The sequence below is a fragment of the Anas acuta genome, chromosome Z (assembly GCF_963932015.1).
Source record: "Anas acuta chromosome Z, bAnaAcu1.1, whole genome shotgun sequence".
Taxonomy (NCBI): domain Eukaryota; kingdom Metazoa; phylum Chordata; class Aves; order Anseriformes; family Anatidae; genus Anas; species Anas acuta.
The window spans coordinates 25,850,867-25,871,518 of record NC_089017.1 but is presented as its reverse complement, the minus strand read 5'-3'; the positions used below and the strand labels follow the sequence as shown (position 1 = coordinate 25,871,518).

The 20,652-nt window shown below is 38.0% G+C and overlaps 1 protein-coding gene across 6 annotated transcripts in view; it reads right to left on the bottom strand.

Annotated features, from left to right (window-relative positions):
• KDM4C (lysine demethylase 4C) overlaps positions 1–20,652 on the bottom strand; it is a 268,004-nt gene that overhangs the window by 100,156 nt on the left and 147,196 nt on the right. The gene's annotated exons all lie outside the window — the stretch shown is intronic.

Below are 20,652 nucleotides of genomic sequence, written 5' to 3'. Positions count from 1 at the left end.
GACATCTCTGTTATTTTTCAACAGTCTTGGGAATCTGCAGTGGTCCCAGTTAACTGTAGTGGATGCCCCATCCCTGGAGATGTTCAAGGGTTGCCCAGGGCTGGATGCGGCCCTGGGCAACCTGATCTGGTGGATGACATCCCTGCCTATGGCAGTGGGATTGCAACTAGATGATCTTTAAGGTCCTTTCCCACACAAGCCATTCGATGTTTCTGTGATTCTATGACTGAAAGCTGGCAGACGTTGTTCCTGTTCTCAGGAAGGGTGAGAAAGAATAGCCTGGTAATTGCAAACCCGTCAGTCTCACTTCAATGCCTGGAAAATTATGGAAATTATTCTGGGAGTTACTGAAAAACACTTGAAAGACAACACAGTCATTGATCAAAGCCAGCAAGGGTTCATAAGAGGAAAGTCCTGTTTAACTAACTTAATTTGCTTTTAAGACAAAGGAAATGAAGAGCTCATTGAAGAGGTTAAGATTGGAAGAAGCCTGGGCTGCAGTGAAAACACCCTGACTGAGTTTGTGATCTTGAGGGATATAGGCCCAGCTAAGAGCTAAGTCAGGACCCTGAACTTCAGAAGAGAAAAATTCCAGCTGTTCAAAGAATTAGTGGATGAGATCCCATGGGACACAGCCCTTAGGCACACAGGATCGGATGAGAGGTGGCAATTCTTTAAGGATATTTTCCTTGGAGAGCATGAGCTCTCTATTCCCATATGCAATAAATCAAGCAGGGAAGGTACAAAACCAGCTTGGTTGAGTAAGGACCTGCTAGTCAAACTTAGGCAGAAGGAAACGCACAGACAGTGAAAACAGGGGGTTTGTGTGCACCCTCAGCAAGTTCGCAGATGACACCAAGCTGAGTGGTGCAGTTGATACAACAGAAGGAAGAGATAGCATTCAAAGGGACTTGGACAGGCTGGAAAAGTGGGCCCACGTGAATCACAGTCAGTTCAACAAGTCCAGGTGTAAGGTGCTGCACCTGGGTTGGGGCAATCCCAGACAGGAGTACAGAATGGGAGAACAACTCTTTGAGACCAGCCCTGAGGGGACAGACTTAGGGGTTCTGGTGGAGGAAAGGCTCAACATAAGCCAGCAGTGCACTCTTGCAGCCAAGAAGGCCAACTGCATTATGGGCTGCATCAACAGAGTTGCAGGGAGGTAACTGTCCTCCTCTACTCTGCCCTTGTGAGCCCCCACCTGGAGTACTGCATCCAGGTTTGGGGCCTCCAGCACAACGAAGATGTGAACATGTTAGAGTAAGTCCAGAGAAGGGCTGCAAAGATTTTGAGATGGCTGGAGCACCTTTCCTATGAATAAAGACAGAGACAACTGGGGATGTTCAGCCTGGAGGAGAGAAGGCTCTGGGGAGACCCGATTTAGATATTTCTATACATAAAGGGGTCTTATAAAAAAGATGGAGGACGACTCTTTACTCAGGTAGATAATGACAGGACAAGGGGAAACATTCTTAAACTGAAAGACTAGATATTAAGATTAAAATTCTACATTGTAAGGGCAGTAAGGCACTGGTACAGGTTGCCCAGAGAAGTTGTGGATGCCCCATCCCTGGAGGTGTTCGAGGCCAGCCTGGATGGAACCTTGACCAACCTGATCTCATCTGTGGCATCCCTACCTACAGGTGGGAGGGTGGAACTAGATGATCCTTTGAAGGATCCTTGGAACTTGAGCCATTCTGTGATTCTACAATTCTATGACTACCCATCTAGTTGACCAATGGAAGCCAAGCAGACGCGATCTTTTTGAATTTCAGCAAAGCCTTTGTTACTGTCTATGACAACATCCTTCTGGTAAAAAAAGGACTGGCATACAGCTTGACAAGTTCTATGTTCTTACTATATAGTGTGAACAGTAGGCTGATGGTGCAGTACTGTGTGCAGTTTTGGATGCCACAATATAAGAACATCGAAGGACAGTGTCCAAACAAGGGCAACAAGGATGAAGGAAGGTCTAACCAGGAAGACATATGAGACATGGACACAGGAGAGGCTGAAATCACTTAGTTTGTTCAGCCTAGAGGATATTGAGGGGCAACCTCATTGCAGCTTTTAACTTCCTCACAAGAGGAGAAGAGGGGCAGGCACTGAGCTCTGCTCTTTGGGGACAGTGACAGGACCCGAGGGAAGAGCATGGAGCTGGCACAGGGGAGGGTCAGGCTGGGGGTTAGGAAAAGGTTCTTCATTGAGAGGGTGGTCGGGCACTGGGACAGGCTCCCCACGGAAGTAAGTGGTCATGGCACCAAGCCTGATGGAGTTCAAGAAGCATTTGAACAACACTCTTAGACATATGATCTGATTTTTAGGTAGTCCTGTGTGGAGTCAGGAGTTGGACTGCATAATCCTTATGAGTCCCTTCCAACTTGGGATGTTCTGGTATTGTGTGATTGCACCACTCCTTATCATTGTTGAATGATTCTTCCATGGGCATTGAAGTCTTCACCCTGAACATCAGCCTATTATGGTACTTTTGAGACAAAATTTATCTTCAGTTTTTTAATCGTGGAACCAATTCTAGAATGACAGTTCTACTTCTCTTACACTGTTCTCCGGTTTACCACTGCCTACAGTACACTGATATGTTCAACACTGTATTGGTTCTGCTTTAATGAGACATCTTTACATCTTTACATCTTTACATATTTACATCTTTACTACCAATAAACTCCACCATTCCTGTTCTCCCTTGAAATTTTTTTACAAATCCTTTCCAGACTGAGGGAGTGAAAAGAATGCAAAGGCCAGGAGAAAAGCTGGAAATACTCTTACAACGTTTTGTTTTGCTTTAAAGAGCCTAGTATTTATTTTCAAACCTCATTCCAAATGAAGTCAGGGACAAAATGCCATAGGCAAACATATTGAACTGCTACAGCCTCCAAAAAAAATAACACTTTTAGTAAATTTATTTTCCCCCTTGCATTATGTTTAGAGCAACTACTTCCACTTACTTTTTGACTTAAAGCCCTCCTATGTTGCCTCAGATCTCTAACATCTCTAATTATTCCTTCCATCTACTTTGAGATGGCTCTGTCTTCTCCATGCTCCTTACTGCAGTCTTTCAGTCTATTTGCATCAAATATGACACCCAAGCTCTCTTATGTGATGCTCTTGCATGTTACTCCTTGTAATCTCTCTCTCTTCTTTACCAAATCAAACCCCATAGCTCACCTAGGCAAGGAGAAATATCCTCCTTTCAAAGGGAGGCTAGCTAGCCCACCACTTTTGAAAGGAATGTGATATAAAATTAAGAGTATACAAATCAAGACTGCAGAGAAAGGATGTTCTTGAGAGAGAGAGATAACATTTCTGATCCTCTATTGTCACTGCTGTATGTTTTATGATTCTCAGTTCTCTCCAAGAATTTGCTAGGCAACCCTGAGCTTAATTTATCATCTTTCAAGAGCTTCAGAAATATTATTTCATCTCCTCACAATCAATATTCACCTACCCACACACCAAAATCACAAAATGTCAAATAAAATTGATATTAAAAAAAGTTAGAGTACGTGACTCCCATTACAGAATATGACAACGTTGCCTTCAGTAACTTTCTCACCAGGTAGAAAATGCAATCTTATACATAAATATTCTTCATAAATTGAATATCGGCAATATCACTTTGTTTACTTTTTCAAACACACACCAAGAGCATTTACAGGACGGATTTGCAAGTTAGCTTCCTAGCGGGTACAGGTATAGTTAGCTTCCTGGTTTCCATTAAGTTAGACAAGTTATATAGCATGAATAAAACCTAAGAGTCTAGTTATCCAAACAGGCAAGAAAATAAAGAACAGTTTCCAAACAGTTTGAAATAAAAAAAAAAAAAAAGGCAGTGTAAAAATCACTTGATGTAACAAATGCTATTGTCCTGGAACATGTTACAGCCATTCTTTACTTGTTCATTTGATAATTCCAAAATACTGTTAATTTCCCCCTAAAAACATGGAAAACTTGTACTTTTGTAGAAATTATTTTGCTATTTATTCTGTATATTGACTCCTTCCATTACTTGCTATATAACTGAAGAGCAATCAGTGACTTAGCCTAAAATAGATTTACTTTCCTGACTCACATTGGTATGAGTGGGGGTTCAGGGTGCTTCAAGTGAATTCAGATTTTGACCAGATATATCTGCTAGAGGCAGAGAGGGTATCAGCACCTCCTTACACTCTTATTGCAATGGTAAAAGGGACACAAGACAACTGCAACCTCCAGTTTCACTCCATTCAAAATCCATTTCAACTGAGGATCCTCAAAGAATGAAAAGCCTGCAGAAGAGGAGGCTAAGGGGCAACCGTATCACTCTCTCTAAGTACCTTATAGGAGGCTTAGCAAGGTGGGGATTGGTCTATTCTCCCACACGCCCAGTGATAGGATGAGGGGGAATGGGCTCAAGTTGCGCCAGGGGAGGTTTAGGTTGGATATTAGGAAAAACTTCTTTACTGAAAGGGTTGTAAGGCATTGGAATGGGCTTAACCACAGATGTGGTTAAGTCAGCATCCTTAGAGGTCTTTAAAAGACGTTTAGATGTAGAGTGTAGTGATATGGTTTAGTGGAGGACTTCTAGTGTTAGGTCAGAGGTTGGACTAGGTGATCTTGGAGGTCTCTTGCAACCTAGACGATTCTGTGATTCTGTGATAAACAATTTGCAGTGCTCACACTGATTAAAAAATTTCAGAATATCCACTGTCATAAGCAGGAATACAACTACCTATCGGTGCAGTTTCTTAATACTCAAGATTTGACAAAACCAAACTTTGCACTCCAAAAATCACATCTACTTTCCAAGACCAGTGCATAATGTTTCATGAAGCACTTATGAGCATGACACTTCACTAAAAATCTTACATATTGGTGCTTTTCTGCAAGAACCTGAGAATGTTGTCTGAGTGCTGTGAGAATAAGGTTTGATGATCACTTATGCAACAATGCCAACCATCAACACCATTATTCAGGTCATTATTCAGTCAAATTGCTTTGTGACACATTGGCCTTGCTACTAAAGCAGCTACCAATGGCCCAAGTAGATAATCTAAAAGATTCAGATCAGCCAGTGCTGTGATATTGGATACAGTCTCTGGTATACAGTATATCTATAATGAGCATTTCTTTTATAAAAACACATGAAATTCAGCTAAGCAATCTGTCTTGATTTTCATGTCTGCTGTCACCTGGATCAAATCACTGACACTTCCTAACTGGCAGTAAGTACATGAGCAGGATTCTGAATGGGTGCTTATCAGAATCCCCTGGTAAGAACTCAGATGTGTCATTTGCTTTTTACAACTTACATTCCAAATTAAGAATTAATCAAAACAAAAGTGAATATTGCATTCTTGACACTCTTTGGTAAAGAAAAGTCAAATCAACTTACATATACTACAGAATACATCTTGCTGTCAGAGGAAATAAAATACAGGAGCTGCACCTGCTAGCCATGACAAGGAAATTGAATATACATTAGTTGCTCAATTGACAGCACTTTTCAAGATTCCAAATTCTCAGCCATAACACACTGAAAAATACTCAAAGAACCATCTTTAAAGTCTTCAGTTGATCTATCTATTCCTGTTGTTTGATCTCCATCTGAATCATAACACTCTAGATATAGTATTTATTCCCATAGCAACAAATATTATATCAAAAATTCAAGCTGTCATGTCAGCTACAAAAATAAACATCTCTTTAGCAGAATGCCTTCTCTATACAGAATGCTATCCAATGTTCAAGTGTAAATGTTACACTAAATCTGAAATATAAGTGCAACTTACACAAATTCAAAATTGCTTAACAATGAGAGAGATCTGTAATTAGATGATTCACTTTCTTACATTTAAGTTCTCTTTTTCTCTGAGGCTATTTGTCTCAGGAGATCTTCTGTAGATAAGGAACCATGATTACAGGCTGACTATAGTAAGATCTATGTATTCATTCCTCACTTAGAAGGGAAACCAAGAGAAGAACCAAGAATGCTTTCTCAGTATGTATTAAAATTCTGTAACTACAAAGATACAGTAGATGGTTTATTTATGTAAACTGCAAAACTGAAATTCCTCTGGTTACCACATGAAGCCTTTATTATACGCAAATTTACATGCTTGAGGAATTATATAGAATAAAAACTAAATTATCTACACTAAAATAAACTATTTTTACATTAAAACGAACTATTTACACAACATCTTGCAACACATAAAAATTCAATTAAACTAAATTTTTAAAAGATTTTAAAATGATTCAGTATAAGAAAGAAAAATAAAGACTTGTAGTTGCATCATTAAGAACATCTACGTAGCCACGACTCCCAGAAATCATAGCTAAAACAGATCAAACACAGTCAGGAAACAAAACAACAGCAACTGCGAGCTTATGCACTAGCATTAAAGTGAGGACATGTAAAGGTGACACTATCGTGGTTGCCTGCTACAGGAGACCTGACCAGGCAGAACAAGTGCCTGAGCCCCTCTATAGACAGACAGCAGCAGTATCACGTTCGTAGTCCCTGTTCCTCATGGGATACTTCTACCACCCTAATATCAGTTGAAGGATCACCACAGCAGGACATATGAAGTCAATGTTTCTGGAGTGCACTGACAGTATCTTCCTCCTTTGGGTCATAGAGGAGCCAGTAAGGGGAGGCACTCTGTTGTACCTCCACTCACTAATAATGAAGGCTTTGTTGGGAAAATGAAGGTCAAAGACAGCTTTGGCTGCAATAGAGTTAAAGATCCTAAGGGCATGGAGAAGGGTGAAAAGCAAGGTCACAACAATGAACATTAGCCACTTCAGCGATCTACTTGGAAGAGTCCTATGGGATAAGGCCCTGACAAGAAAAGGGGCCCAAGAAAGCTGGTTAATATTGAAGTGTCACCTCATCCAAGCTCAAAAGACGTCCAAAAGAGGAAATCAGGCAAAAATGCCAGGAAGCCTGCATAGATGAACATGTGGCTAAATGCAAACACAGAAAGGAAGAATACACAGTGTGGAAGCAAGGACAGGTAACCTGGACCAAACACGGAGACATTGTCTGAGCATCCAGAAATGAAGTTAGGAAAGCTAAGGCCCAAGTTGAACAGAATCTGGCTGGGGATGACAAAGTCAACAAGAAAAGTTTCTATAAGTACGCTGGGGAGAAATGAAGTCTAGAGAGAATGTGGGCCCATAGCTGAACAAGATGGAATACCCACACAGGACAGGGAGAAGTCCGAGGTACCGAATGGCTTCTTTGCCTCCATCTGTGATAACAAGCCTAACCCTCAGGAACCACAGGTCCCAGAGACTATAGGAATAACAGGAAGCAAGAAAGATTTAGTCTTGGTGGAAGAGGATCCAGTCAGGGAAATCTTAAGCAGACTAGATGTATATTTGTTTTATGCATCTACAAGAGTGAGGGACAGATCACGGTGATTGTCAGAAGTGCTTGAAGACTGGAGGAAAGTAGATGTCACTCTTATCTTCAAGAATGGCAAGAAGGAGGACACATAACTATAGGCTGGCCACCACGGATTCATCAATGGAAAGTCATGCTTGGCCAACTAGGTAAAACTGAAATGACTGGTCTGGTAGATGATGGCAGAACATTGGATATTGTCTACATGGACTGCAGTAAGGCCTTTGACACTCCCATAAATCAGTTCCTTGTAAACAATCTACTAACCTATGAGCCAGATGAGCAGACAATCCAGGGGCTAGTGATCAGTGGAACAGTCTAGTCAGAGGCCTGTAACTAGCAGAGTACCCCAGTAGTTAATACTGGGTTCAGTCCTGTCTAACATCTTCATTAATGATTTGTATCACCCAGTCCTCTCAGTTTTGTCATCTGTGGACTTGGGAGTACACCAAGGGTCATGCTGCCGTCCAGAAGGACTTTGACAGACCAGAGAAATAGGCAGGCAGGAACCTCATGCAGTTCAACAAGAAGTGCAAGGTCCTGCACATGGCAAGGAACAACCCTAGGCACCAGGACATACTGGGGTATACCAAGCTGGAAAACAGCTTGTCAAAAAAGGACCTGAGGAGTCCTGGTGGATACCGAGTTGAACATGAGCCAGTAGGGTGCCTTTGCTAATACTGAGAAAAATAAAATAAAATAAAAATAAAAGGTATGCGCTGCATTAAACAGCTCTCTAGACATGGACTTGGTCAACCAGGTCTAAAAGATCCTGCTTGAGCACAGGGCTTGGACCAGATGACATTCCACCTCAACCATTCTGTGAAAGTTAAATATCATAGAACTTCTACAACCTACTATCCTTTTAAAGTTCAAAACATTACTGTAAATGTACATTAAGATAAACTCTAATCTCAAACCAGCCATCACCTTTACAATTCTGAATTGAACTTCAATCGCCCATGTGTAATGAATAAGAGCTACAGGGATCTCACAAGATTTAGTTCATTAACAAGGATATGTAACTCAAAGGAAACAAATGTGAGGTTATCTATCAGAGTTTCAAGAATTCTCTGATTCAAAGGAGGAAACAAAGAAACAGAAATACGAGGCGGTCTTGTCTTTAAACAACATAAAAGGAGCTCCATGCTCAGTTATTATTTTGTACGACAGAAAAAATTTTGGACATCCTGCGTGAAACAGGACTTTAAGCAGTGGAGACTCTTTTATTCTGCCTAACAAACACTTGCAGTCTCTCCTGAAATATTCTTTATGATGGAGGCATATTTTGTATGTAAATCAGGGCATTGTTCCTCTAATTTATACATTTATCCTTCATGCATCATGTTATCAGTCAATAAACTGCTACAATGCAAGAAGACTCAGAGGAGATGGGCAAGGGCTCTGCGCTCATGAATTTCAGGAAAAAAATCTAAGGAGTGACTGACCACAGCTGTTGCAAAAGAAGCTGAATTTATCACAACATAAAGAGGACCAGATGGTGGTCTTTGTTTTAGATAAACAGCTGTATCAGTTGGGTGGATCAGCTCATTGTGTAAATGTTTTTCCCTGAGCTGATGAGAAGAGTGTGAATGTCTTCCTGAGCCAGCCAGACCAGAATATAGGAACTGTGTATGTGGCTCTGTCCTACATAGAGGATAAGAGCTGACCATGGAGCAAAGTGACCTTTGAAGACGGTGACAGGTCTGAGCTGACTTCAACTCATGCAATGCTTTCTCTCTACTGGTGACATCCAGCATCTTGACAGTGAACATATAAAGACCAGTAGTGAAAGACACATTTCTTCTGCGATCCAACTGTATACTGCAATTGCTATACTGTGGTTGTATTGTGATCTCAGTACATTGCTGTATCACTCTGCTAATTTGTAACATCAAATATCTTCCAATAAATTTGGTATTGCATGCATTTAAATAACTTGGTCAGAATAACGGACTCAGTCACAAACATAAAACTGAGTTCTGTTGCACAGGTATTGTGCATCATATGTACAAGTAAAAAGACAGAGCTGAGCTGTGCTAGAGTAAACATATGCTTAAAACCCTTTACTGGTTATCCTTTGACTATATATCTCATGATTATTCATACACCTTAACAACAAATCATTAAATAAATTGTCAGTATGCTTTGATAAAAAGCATGTGGAGTGGATGACATTTCTGTCCATTATCTCCTTTCAACAGGATATTACCATGCAAATCTGTTAGTATGCAAACCTTTGTTTTTTTAAGAGACTCTCATATGAACAATGTCCGTTGCTTTAAACTTCTGCTATGTTTCTGTCTGTGACTGAATATTCACACAAAAGCCAGTATTAACGGGATGACATTATACAGGGTATTTCTTTATGTTTAAATACCTCCTCACCAGTGGCTAGAGATTCCAATTTTTCATGAAGTACTGGGACATTTTTATTTTACTGTAACTGTAATGATTTGTTGTAGTATTATTTTACCAGATAAAATTCATAGTGAGGTTAAATATTTTGTTTCCTGTGTGAATAGAGCAAGTAGTCCTTTTCTGCTTCAAAGAGAGACAGAAACACTTGGTGAGCCAATTAATGGCTTTAAATAAATGCAAAACTGTTGTTATAAAACTCACTGTATCATACAATAATTCAGCCATAGTGGTACTGATGCTATTAAGGTGATTACCAATGCGAAATTCCATTCTAGTTCCTGTGACCACATTTGTACTTGAAAAGAGTATTTATATTGTACTAGTTTATCTCTGTAATGTAATTCAGGATATACCAGTTTTCAGTCATGCAAGTATTTATAGACACCTGTATCCCTCTACATATCTAAGAAAAGTTAAAAAATTAAGAAAATATCTAGCTAAACAAACTATACCCCAGAATGGGTTTTCATAGAAAGACAACTCCTTCAAAAAAAAGTATGTATGAACAGTTACTGAGCTATTTTCCAAATGGGTAAGTGAATGAAATAAATGTTCTCACAAATGTTATTGGTTTAATAGTTCATGACAAACTTGTTCCAACACTCAATACCATTGCTTTGAGTGATTTTTGCTTACTAAGTTAAACTCAGATTCTCAGACGGAAAACATTTGGGCCATTTGCAGAATGGGCCGTTGCCAGTATTTGCTGATTTAACCCAGCAGATGTGAAAAGCCATAGACACTAATACAGTACAATTTGCTTTTGCCAATCACAACAATGATTTTGCTGCTTGGGGTTATGTTCCACTGATGTTTCCTGGTTTTGTACAGCAGCATTCTCTGCAATGAACAGCATAGCAGCATCTGTTATTTTTCAGGTAGTTGAACATAATCTGAGCCCTGGGAGGCATTACGGGTAGTTTCAAATGTCCTGGAGGAACTAATAAAAAAAAATTCAGTCAGGGAGAAAGACTTGGAATTTTGAACTTCACTGTTCCTGCAGTATATCAGCAAACTCAATTTCAGAAATTCTGTTTCTTCTTTTTTTTTTTTTTTTTTCAGTATGAAAGCCTAACTTTCATAGCAAAACATGAAAATGTAAAGACTTCAATTTCTTGTGACAGTACTCTAAAATACATATACATTCTTGGTTAGGGAGTTTAATTTCTGAATTATAAATTAAGGCTTCAGTTCTCATAAAAAGTGTATGTGAAGTCAGCCAAACTGAAGCAGAGCACTAGAGACTAAACCTAATAGCTCCTGGACTAAATAAAGTTTAGCTCAAAAGATAAAATAATAGGGTGATTTATTTAAAAAGTAAAATATCAAAAAGCTGCAACATTCCAGTTGCAGTAGATTTCAAAACATTTTGAGAAGTCAGAAAAAATCAGAGTTCAAAAAACTTTTAAAAGGATGATTTAAAAGATACATTTAGGTACTGGGATACTCTGATTTTTCTTAAGGATGTTATTAGAGTCCTGTAATGAAATTCACGTTTCGTTTGTGATTTAACTGTGTATAACAATTGCTACATGTTGCTCAACGTAATTTGTACTTGGTATTGTGATTGAACTGTATATTACTGTCCTAGTTTTGGATGGAATAGGTTAATTTTTCATCATAGTACCTGATGTGTTACTTTGTTTTAGATTTAGGATGAAAACCATGCTGATGGTTTAGGTTTTGAAAAGCCGTGCTCACACAGAGCCAAGGACATTTCAGCTTCTCGTGATGCCCTGCCAGCAAGGAGGCTGGGGGTGCATGAGGAGCTGGGAGATGAGCCAGGACAGCTGACCCAAACTGACTGAAGGGGTATTCCACACCATATAACACCACTGAGCAATAAAACTGGGGAGAGTTGGCCAGGGGCAGGGGCTGCTATTGCTGGGGAACTGGCTGGGCATCAGTTGACTGTTGATGAGCAACTGCATTGTGCATCATTTTGGTGGGGGATCGCTACTATTCTTTTGTTTGTTGTTGTTTTATTTTGTCTTTTGTTTTGTTTCTTATTAAACTGTCCTTATCTCAATCAATGATTTCTTGAATGTTTACCTTTTTTGTTTCTTTCCCCCATCCCACTGTGGGAGGAGTGGGAAAATGACTTCGTGGTGCTTAGCTGCCTGCCAGCTGTGTTAAACCACAACAATTACACTTCCTACACTCTGCTGAAAGTAATTTGCATTTGCATTGTGACTTAAGTACATTTCTGCATTACTCCGCAAAATCAAAATCCCATGTAACATCAACTGTTTTCAAATGAAATGTTGTATTATGCTTGAAACCCTCCATGTGTGGAACATCTTAAAGAATCTGATCACTGTGTATTAGACTGACATTAACCGGTATAGTTGGCAAGATATTTGCAATGGTGATTGGTACACATTAAAGCAGCAATGATAACTTCGGCAAAAACAGGTTTTATGATTCCTTAATAGTTGCAAATAAGAACCTAGTAGAGACAACCTATATTGTGATTAAGAACAAGCAGTGAAAAGACCGGCTGCAGACAGAGCCACTATCCTTAGAAGAGGGATGGGTTATTATAAATATCAGCAAAGGCTGGCAAAGCTTCAATAATAACTTTGAAAAGGAAGGATAGTAAAACCACAGACAAGATTTTTCATGGGCAGAAGAACAAATCACTATTCATGCTGATATTTAAAATTAATTTGATTTTTTTTATTAATTAAAGAATTAATTAATTGACTTTAATTGTTTAACTGACTGTACTAAAACCCAATCTTTTTTATATTCAATGGTAAGGTTACTAAAACCCTTTTTATATTACTATGTTCTTGAAACTAACTAACTTTGAGAAAGTTCTGAAGATTCATGACTTACAGAATCAGTTCACATCTACATAATCTGTGAAAAAAACTCTTAAAGGACTAAATATTCTCATTAAAAGAAAAAAATAAATACTTTGCTTGCTTCTTGTTGAAAACAAAAGTAATTCTCTACTTCAAACAATGGACCACAAAAGTACTTGTTCAATGTAAGGGTTAAAAATTAACCTTTCATCCTTTGAGTTCCCAAAATAACTACACAACTTCTTAGTGAATGTGAAATACAGAATTGAGCTCTAACAGCTAAGACTTATATTCTCAAAGATGTCTACTAATTCTGGCTACATAAGTTGAAACACAGGCAATGAATTTTCACTGATCCTAAAAAACATGAAATACCTAGTGACTCCACAAATACAGACACATCTGAAAACCAAGCTCAGGCATGACCCACTAATCAAGAAACCACATATAAGTAAGCAGTTGGCAGTAAGAACTGCCAACACAAAATATAAATAGCATGGTTGTGTTAAAATTTCCATTTTCATATATAATGTACGTTATAGCAATTCCAGTAATTTCACCTGTCTTTACACTGTGCAAGTTTAAAGACAAGCCATCATATTTGCAGTTTAGTTCAAAGAAGCATGTAATCAAAATTGAAACAGAAACAAAAGAAAACCTGCTAGAATTTACTGCATAGCCTATCAGCAAAAAATGTAGCTGGCAGTGCAAAAGAATAAACTATAAGCTAAAGACTGGCTGATATCTGCTCTTTTGAAAAGCTTTAATTTACAGTACCATGAAAGACTGATTATAAGCTGCTTTCTCTATTCCATTCCCTCATGTAATATTTTACAATTTTTAATGAACAAAATTTTTAATTTGCAATCCAATTCAATTTGCTTTTGGTCACTGTACTTACCAACTAGAAGTTTTGATCAATAGATAAAATTAGATTGCAATTTTTAGTAACTACTATTGACATCCAAACACATGCTTGCTGATTTACTAATGAAATACCGGAAACACCACAGTTTGCCATAGTTTCATGAGCTTACTAAAGATCATTTAAACTAATCAAACTCCAGCCTGGGTTGCATGAAGAGAGGCATGGCCAGCAGATCGAGGGAGGGGATTGTCCCCCTCTGCTCTGCCCTTCTCTTCTGAAGACCCATTTGGAGTGCTGCCTCCAGCACAAGAAGGATGGGGGTTAAAGCAGGTCCAGAGGAGGGCCACAAAGATGATCAAGGGGCTGGAGCACCTCTCCTATGAAGAAAGGCTGAGAGAGCTGGGGATGTTCAGCCTGAAAAAGAGAAGGCAAGGCTCGGGGGGAACCTCACTGCAGCTTGAAGGAGTCTTACAAAAAAGATGGAGAGCGACTCTTTGCTCAATCAGATAATGACAGGACAAGGGGGTATGGTTTTAAAGTAAAAGAGGGGAGATTTAGATTAGAGATCAGGAGGAAATTCTTTATTCAGAGGGTGGTAAGGCACTGGCACAGGTTGCCTACAGAAGCTGTGGATGCCCCATCCCTGGAGGTGTTCAAGGCCAGGCTGGATGGGGCTTTGGGCAACCTGGTCTGGTAGGAGGTGACCCTGCCCATGGCAGGGGGTTGAAACTGGGTGATCTTTAAGGTCCCTTCCATTCCAAGCCATCCAAGCCATTCTGTGATCCTCTATATATATTTCAATTTACATTTATTTCACAGAATTAAGCACTGCTCAGACCTGATCACATATATCTTTATTTTAGTATTTGGTTTATATCACAGAATTGTAGGGATTGGTTGGAAGGGACCTCAAAAGATCATCAGGTCCAACCATATGCCAAAGCAGGTTCCTTAGAGCAGGCTGTCCAGGTAGGCATCCAGATGGGCCTTGAATATCTCCAGAGAAGGAACTCCACAACCTCCCTGGGCAGCCTGTCCCAGTGCTCCGTCACCCTCACCATGAAGAAATTCTTTCACATGTTGGTGCGGAACTTCCTGTGCTCAATTTTGTGGCTCAATATGATGTCAACAATATAAAAATAGTGCATCATAAAGGAATTGATGAAATCCATAAGCTTCTCTAGAAAAAGACATAAATAGTATTTTATTTAATTCTTCCTTTTTATTTAATATCTCTTTAACCTCTGGACACGTACGGAATAACCCCTGAAAACCAACACTAGAGTGTTCTCTACCTTTATTAGTTCCCTATCAGAGCTGAAAACCAAGTGTAAAAGTATTAGTATAGCAGGTTTTTTCTTTCAAATTTTCTTCTGCCTTCTAAGAATTTTCCAGGCTAACAATCTAAATCTTATTATTTCTGAAACACTCTAAAATGTCCCATTTACTTGCCAATATGTGTTTCTATAAAAGTGGAAAAACACTGAAAATTATCCAAATCTTCACGCATCTCTTGCCTAAAAATAAAATGCTCCCCACACTGATCACTAAAACAAATATTCCATCAACAATGTATACAGTACATACTCTAGAAAACAACTGCACTCAGTCTCTCTTAGGGATCAATTTCTATGTAAAATTTATTCGTAATTTTAAGTTCTTGTAATTTGTTTTTTAAAGAAGCATTATTTTTTTACTGTTAAAAAAATATATATGCACTTCTAAGCCAGGAAAAGTCATTTAGTAAAACAACACTGGCACTCAAATCAAGTCACTTCTAATACTGATGTTTTACAAAGCAGCTTCAGATTTTGACAGACAAAGGCAATGCTAGTTCTGTAGGGTTTGGTGTGTTTTTTCATTCAGAAAAAAAAAAAAAAAGACTACTATCTTGGGACTAGGATAATATATCACACAATCCTCTGTACCAATACCACAGAGAAGTAATCCTCTTTAAATGCAAGCCATACATTTTCTGTGTTTCTCTTTGGACCTTAATTATAGAAACAGAAGTTTGACTCCAGAAGATATGCATACAGAAGAGACAACTGTCTCCTTGGACAATTTCCTATCTGGTTTGCCTATTGACTCCATAGCTATCCTGGAGAAGGCTGTTGAAAAGCTGCACTCGTACAGCAGGCATAATGTTTTCCTTTTAGCACACTCAGTAACAAGAAATTATACACGCCTCTTAATCTAAGACTGCCATTCTATCCACTCCTTCGAGCTGTAAAGTACACTTTAAAGCTCAGAACACTGTTCAATTAGAGTTGCAAGGTTCATCTGTGGGACAATGGGTCTTAATGAACACTACATACACCACCATCCAGCAAATGATGGATAAAGGTTAGAGGAACTGGTTTGTATTTCCTTCTTCAGTCAAAATAATGGTCCTGGCATTCGTGTGTCCAATCTGAGGCAGATTAGCTCTGCTTGTGAAAAATGTCAAGGGACAAGAGCCACCCGTGGCTATAATAAGAGTTGTCAGGTCTTGCCATTTCTGGAGATCAGCTGCTAGTTTGACAAGAGTAACTGACACTCAGCAAAAACTTATCTTTGACCTTTCAAAACCTCCCTTTTCTAAATCACTACTAAAATTTTGCTGCAATTTTGTAAAATTCTGACCCTTAAGGATACCACACACTACATAAATGCTAGAACTTTTTCTCAAGCATGACAGTCAATTCTAGAAATTGAATTTAAGCAAAGTGGGTACAGAGGAATGGACAAAAAACGATTTTTCTACAACAGTGATGCAGTTGTAGACTCTCAATAGTGCTAGTCTCTTTCAACACTAGCTTATGAAGAATAAAAAAATGCAATAAGCCCACATAAGAACAATGTATTTTTAAAGAAGTTAATTTCTACTTAAAACCAAGATCAATACAGTATGGGAGTGAAAGCACTGCAAATTACAATATACTACTGTAGCAACAATAAACATGCCTTTATCAATCAGTTAGCAATTTCCCCTCTACCTCTGAAGTAACATCAGAAAAAGAGTTAACATTTTTGTTTTAAGTAAGAATCTTCAAGTAAAGTCTGCTATTCTAAGCTCCAAAGCAAATGAAATATTTTACATCTATGAGTGTAATTTTGCCCTTTTTCAGCATGTTTAACCTACCTATGACATTAGTGAACATGCCTTATATAACTTGACTACTCATTTCAGCTGAGGGATATCTCATAGGATGCTGACAGTGAACATTAAAAGTGAATGAATTTTATTTCTTGCTATAGCAGAAGGAAAACTACAGCTTTAAAACTAGCCATTTTTACCAATAAACTAAACTCGACCAAGCTACTATTCACAATAGCTTTCTCTCTTTATTATCTTACAAAGTAAGGAAAGCAAAATGGCTTTGAACTTCTGATTCATACTTAAAATACTAAAGGCTGTATGCAAAGAAACCCACACTGAAATAAATCTATAGACTGTTATTATATCATTTATGGCAATGCAAAATTTTAGCCAGCTTGAATCTAAAAACAGTTTCTAATGTTGCATGCCCAAATATTGCTGGAAAGTAATCCCTGGGACCAATCAGTGTGCATCCAAAGTCGGTATACTTGCTCCTTCTGCTGAATTTGCTTTTTTACTGCTTAAGTGAGCAGAAATATAACTGCATTACATACAGAAGAATAATATTACCACAAGCTAATATACCAGCATTGATGATAAAACCAAGGTTCATTACGTAAAAGATATTAATATTTTGACTGTGACATACAACTCACACTGTACTGCTGCACTTATTTTTCTAAACTGGCAGCCTGAGCTATAATTTCTGGGACCGATTCCCCAGTCCCCTGTATTTCTCATTGTTCAAACCTTTAGGAATTAATTCCACACGCACACACAAAAAAACACACAAATCATAATAAGGGATAGTCAGACATCAGATATACATAGGGAGAGACTTCAAGGGGAAAAAAAAAAAAAGATTTAAAAAAAATATGACAGCAATAGACCACAAAGAAACAATTAACCCAATCCTTCCTCTGTCAAAGAAACATTCAGATCACAAGGAAACATGCACATAAAGAAGCATATGCAGTGATAACAAGAAAATACTAAATTTAATGTCAAAGTAATCCTGTACAAAAAAATAATAATAATAAAAATCTGGCAAAGGACTCTGTATTAATAGAAAATCCAGAAAGTCTTGGTGAAGATTTAAGCACGCTGTTAAGTATGATAGCAAATGGCTGACAGTTTCAAAGAATGCTGCCTTCATATTAACAGTCTCTGATCACCTCTATTTGCAGAAACTTCCTATTAGAAGCCTAGCATGTGAAGGACTTCAAATATATTAATTTGAATATAAATTATCTGTATTAGAAATGGCTACAAACAGACTATCCAACTAAAGTGACATGATTTGCAGATGAACTGTAAAGCTCTAATTTTTTAATTTTCTGTAACAGCACTAGCTCATTTCTTCTTCTCCTTCCTCCATTTTGTTTGCATTTATGAATTGATTGAACCCAGATAAACTAAAATATAAATCAGTGTATCAATGCACATATCCCTCCTTGTAGAAGAATAGAACAGATTAAATCAACATTTGCGGTTCCAAGAGACTGCAGTATCAGCCCTTACTGGCATCATTTCTGTCCAGAAACCACAGAGAACGAGAACTGAGTTAAGTATACATGCTGAACTACATTTCTGGTAAACTCCAGAATACGGATGAAGCACGTTCATAAAGGGGAACATAATCATTAGTACATTGATACTGATTACTCCCCTGATATCCAACAACAAACATTAGGGAACACAATCAGAAAAATCTCCTTTGACTGGCATCCATCTAGCGACAGATCTCTAACTCGCACGTCAGCATGCGCCAGGAAAGCTAATGAGGCGTCAGTTTGCCAGTCTCTCCCAGCGGTTCTTCAATCTCTGTCTTGGATGTAAACATTTTATTCACCAAAATCTATTGTCTCTCTTCTGGTGTTCTCACAAAAGCATGCTGATAAATTAGAGCACAGAGAGAAGCAGATGCATGAAAATAATATCAGGCTCCAGTACCAGCCAGAAAATACCAGTAACTGTCACGTCCAATAAAACTCTTAATTACTTCCTTCAGTCAATAAGCAGACGGGTGCTTAATAGGTAATTTAAATGATTCTAAGACAGCTTTTTCCTTCCTACCAAAAATATATCCTTATCTACTAGAATGACAATCATCATGTAAAGAGGAAAGACTGGAAAGAATATAATTGTATATGACTTCCTGTTGGGATGCTGCTACTTTCACATAAAATTAAGGTATCAGGAGGCCAAACAAATTATTGAGATTAATAAACTAGTGTAATCTCATCATCATCTGGCCGAATTATATCACAGACAATTCATGCTTAAGTGTCAATTTTAGCCTATAACATCTAACATAGCTAATGTTAAAAAAGCAACAGCAGCAAAAGCACTCTAATCTCTAATTAAAAAAGAGAAATTTCACTACAAACTACCACATATTTAGATATTTAATTACTTTACTAGATGAATCTTAATATTAGTATCATCCTTTTTGTGCAAATTACCATAATACTTTATGAAATATGCTCTGTCTAGCCCTCAAGGTATCCAAACATATCCATATATGATACAGATCATGGGCCTACACTGTCTCTAATTTTCAGAAAGATGCTTAACAGCTAATTGAAGTATCCTGTCTTGCAAAACTGAGCTTTAGATTAAAAAAAAAAAAAAGAGAGAGAGATTATGGCTTTCTCAAACTACTGATAAAGAAGAAGCAAATGAATGACTTTAGGCCTGGAACAAGGACAGAGATGTATTGACAAGGAACCAGCTAAAATTACAGCACCGAGCTCAACAATGCTTGAACTGATGCTAACTATATTATTTTGTTACAAGAAGAAGAATCAGTTAATAGACATGCTCTCTTTCTTAGAAGTGATGAAAATCTATTTGCAGCTGTATGAAAACAGTGACCCATAATTGAGAAGAGAAACCCAGCAAGACTCCTATACCTCTTAAAGTATAAAATGAGAGCACTAAACAAAATACAGGTACAAAGCACAGGTAAACACTGAAGCATACAACGATGCTGGAATCAGACCTGTAGCCTCTGATGCAATATTAGGTCCATTCTGTACTACAGAGTATCAAAATGGTAACAGGAGCATGACAACCAATCTACAGTTCTGCTAACTAAAGAGATTCTGGTGTACAGTACTGGAAAAAAATATGTGAATTAGAGAACTAAAACATTGAGGCAATATGAACAAGGTGTATATTTGATTTCCATTTTGATGCACAGTTCAATAAACTTCACAAGTCCTGTCCGACAGAATAAAGTAGCTTTATTCATCCAGTTTGGCTGGCTGTATATGTGCATGCAGGGTAAAGCAAAGTTTCTCTTTTTGTTTACTTCAGAAAAGCAAATCCCTACTTTGGTAAACTTTTTAGCTTTTGTAGCCTGTCCAAACAAGATGGAGGCTCTCTGATGTTAAAGCACTCATGTATGTTCCCAAATAAAGAGCATCTGAGAAGTTCTGAGTATTATTCAAACTTTTTGGATCCCTATGGTATCTAGTTCCAGAGCACTAAATTTAATGGCTGTAGAATTATTCACACATTTATTGTGTACAGAACTCTGTTTACTATATTAATGTTGTTTATTGTCATTACTTATGGACTTGCTTCTTAATTCCTACTTCATTCCATCCCTTGAAGTTCCCGAAGTTATCATATAGTATATAATACCATGCATAACTGCAATTTATAGTGACAACACAGAGAAGCATAAACTAAATTATTGCCTAACATCAGGCTTCTAATTTATGGAATTAAACAGTTAAACAGTGGAATTTTGTGGTCACTACTCAGCATTACAGTGAAAATATATATACTGTAAATATCTAATGCCACATCAGAAACTCAGTCTTACACACTCCCAGGCAAGACTTTACTCTGTTTCCAGTTGTTTTCTGGCTCTTAGAAGAGAACACAAAACTGCTCTAATAAAATATCTAAAGGATTGTTCATCCAGAGAAATTGGTATGAGGCCTTTTGTTTCTTTCTAATACTCAAAAGGTCTTTTCCACAATATCTAAAAACCGAGCCATTACTCTTCCACCTCTTCTTACATTTGTGAAACCATAAACCTTATTTGTAA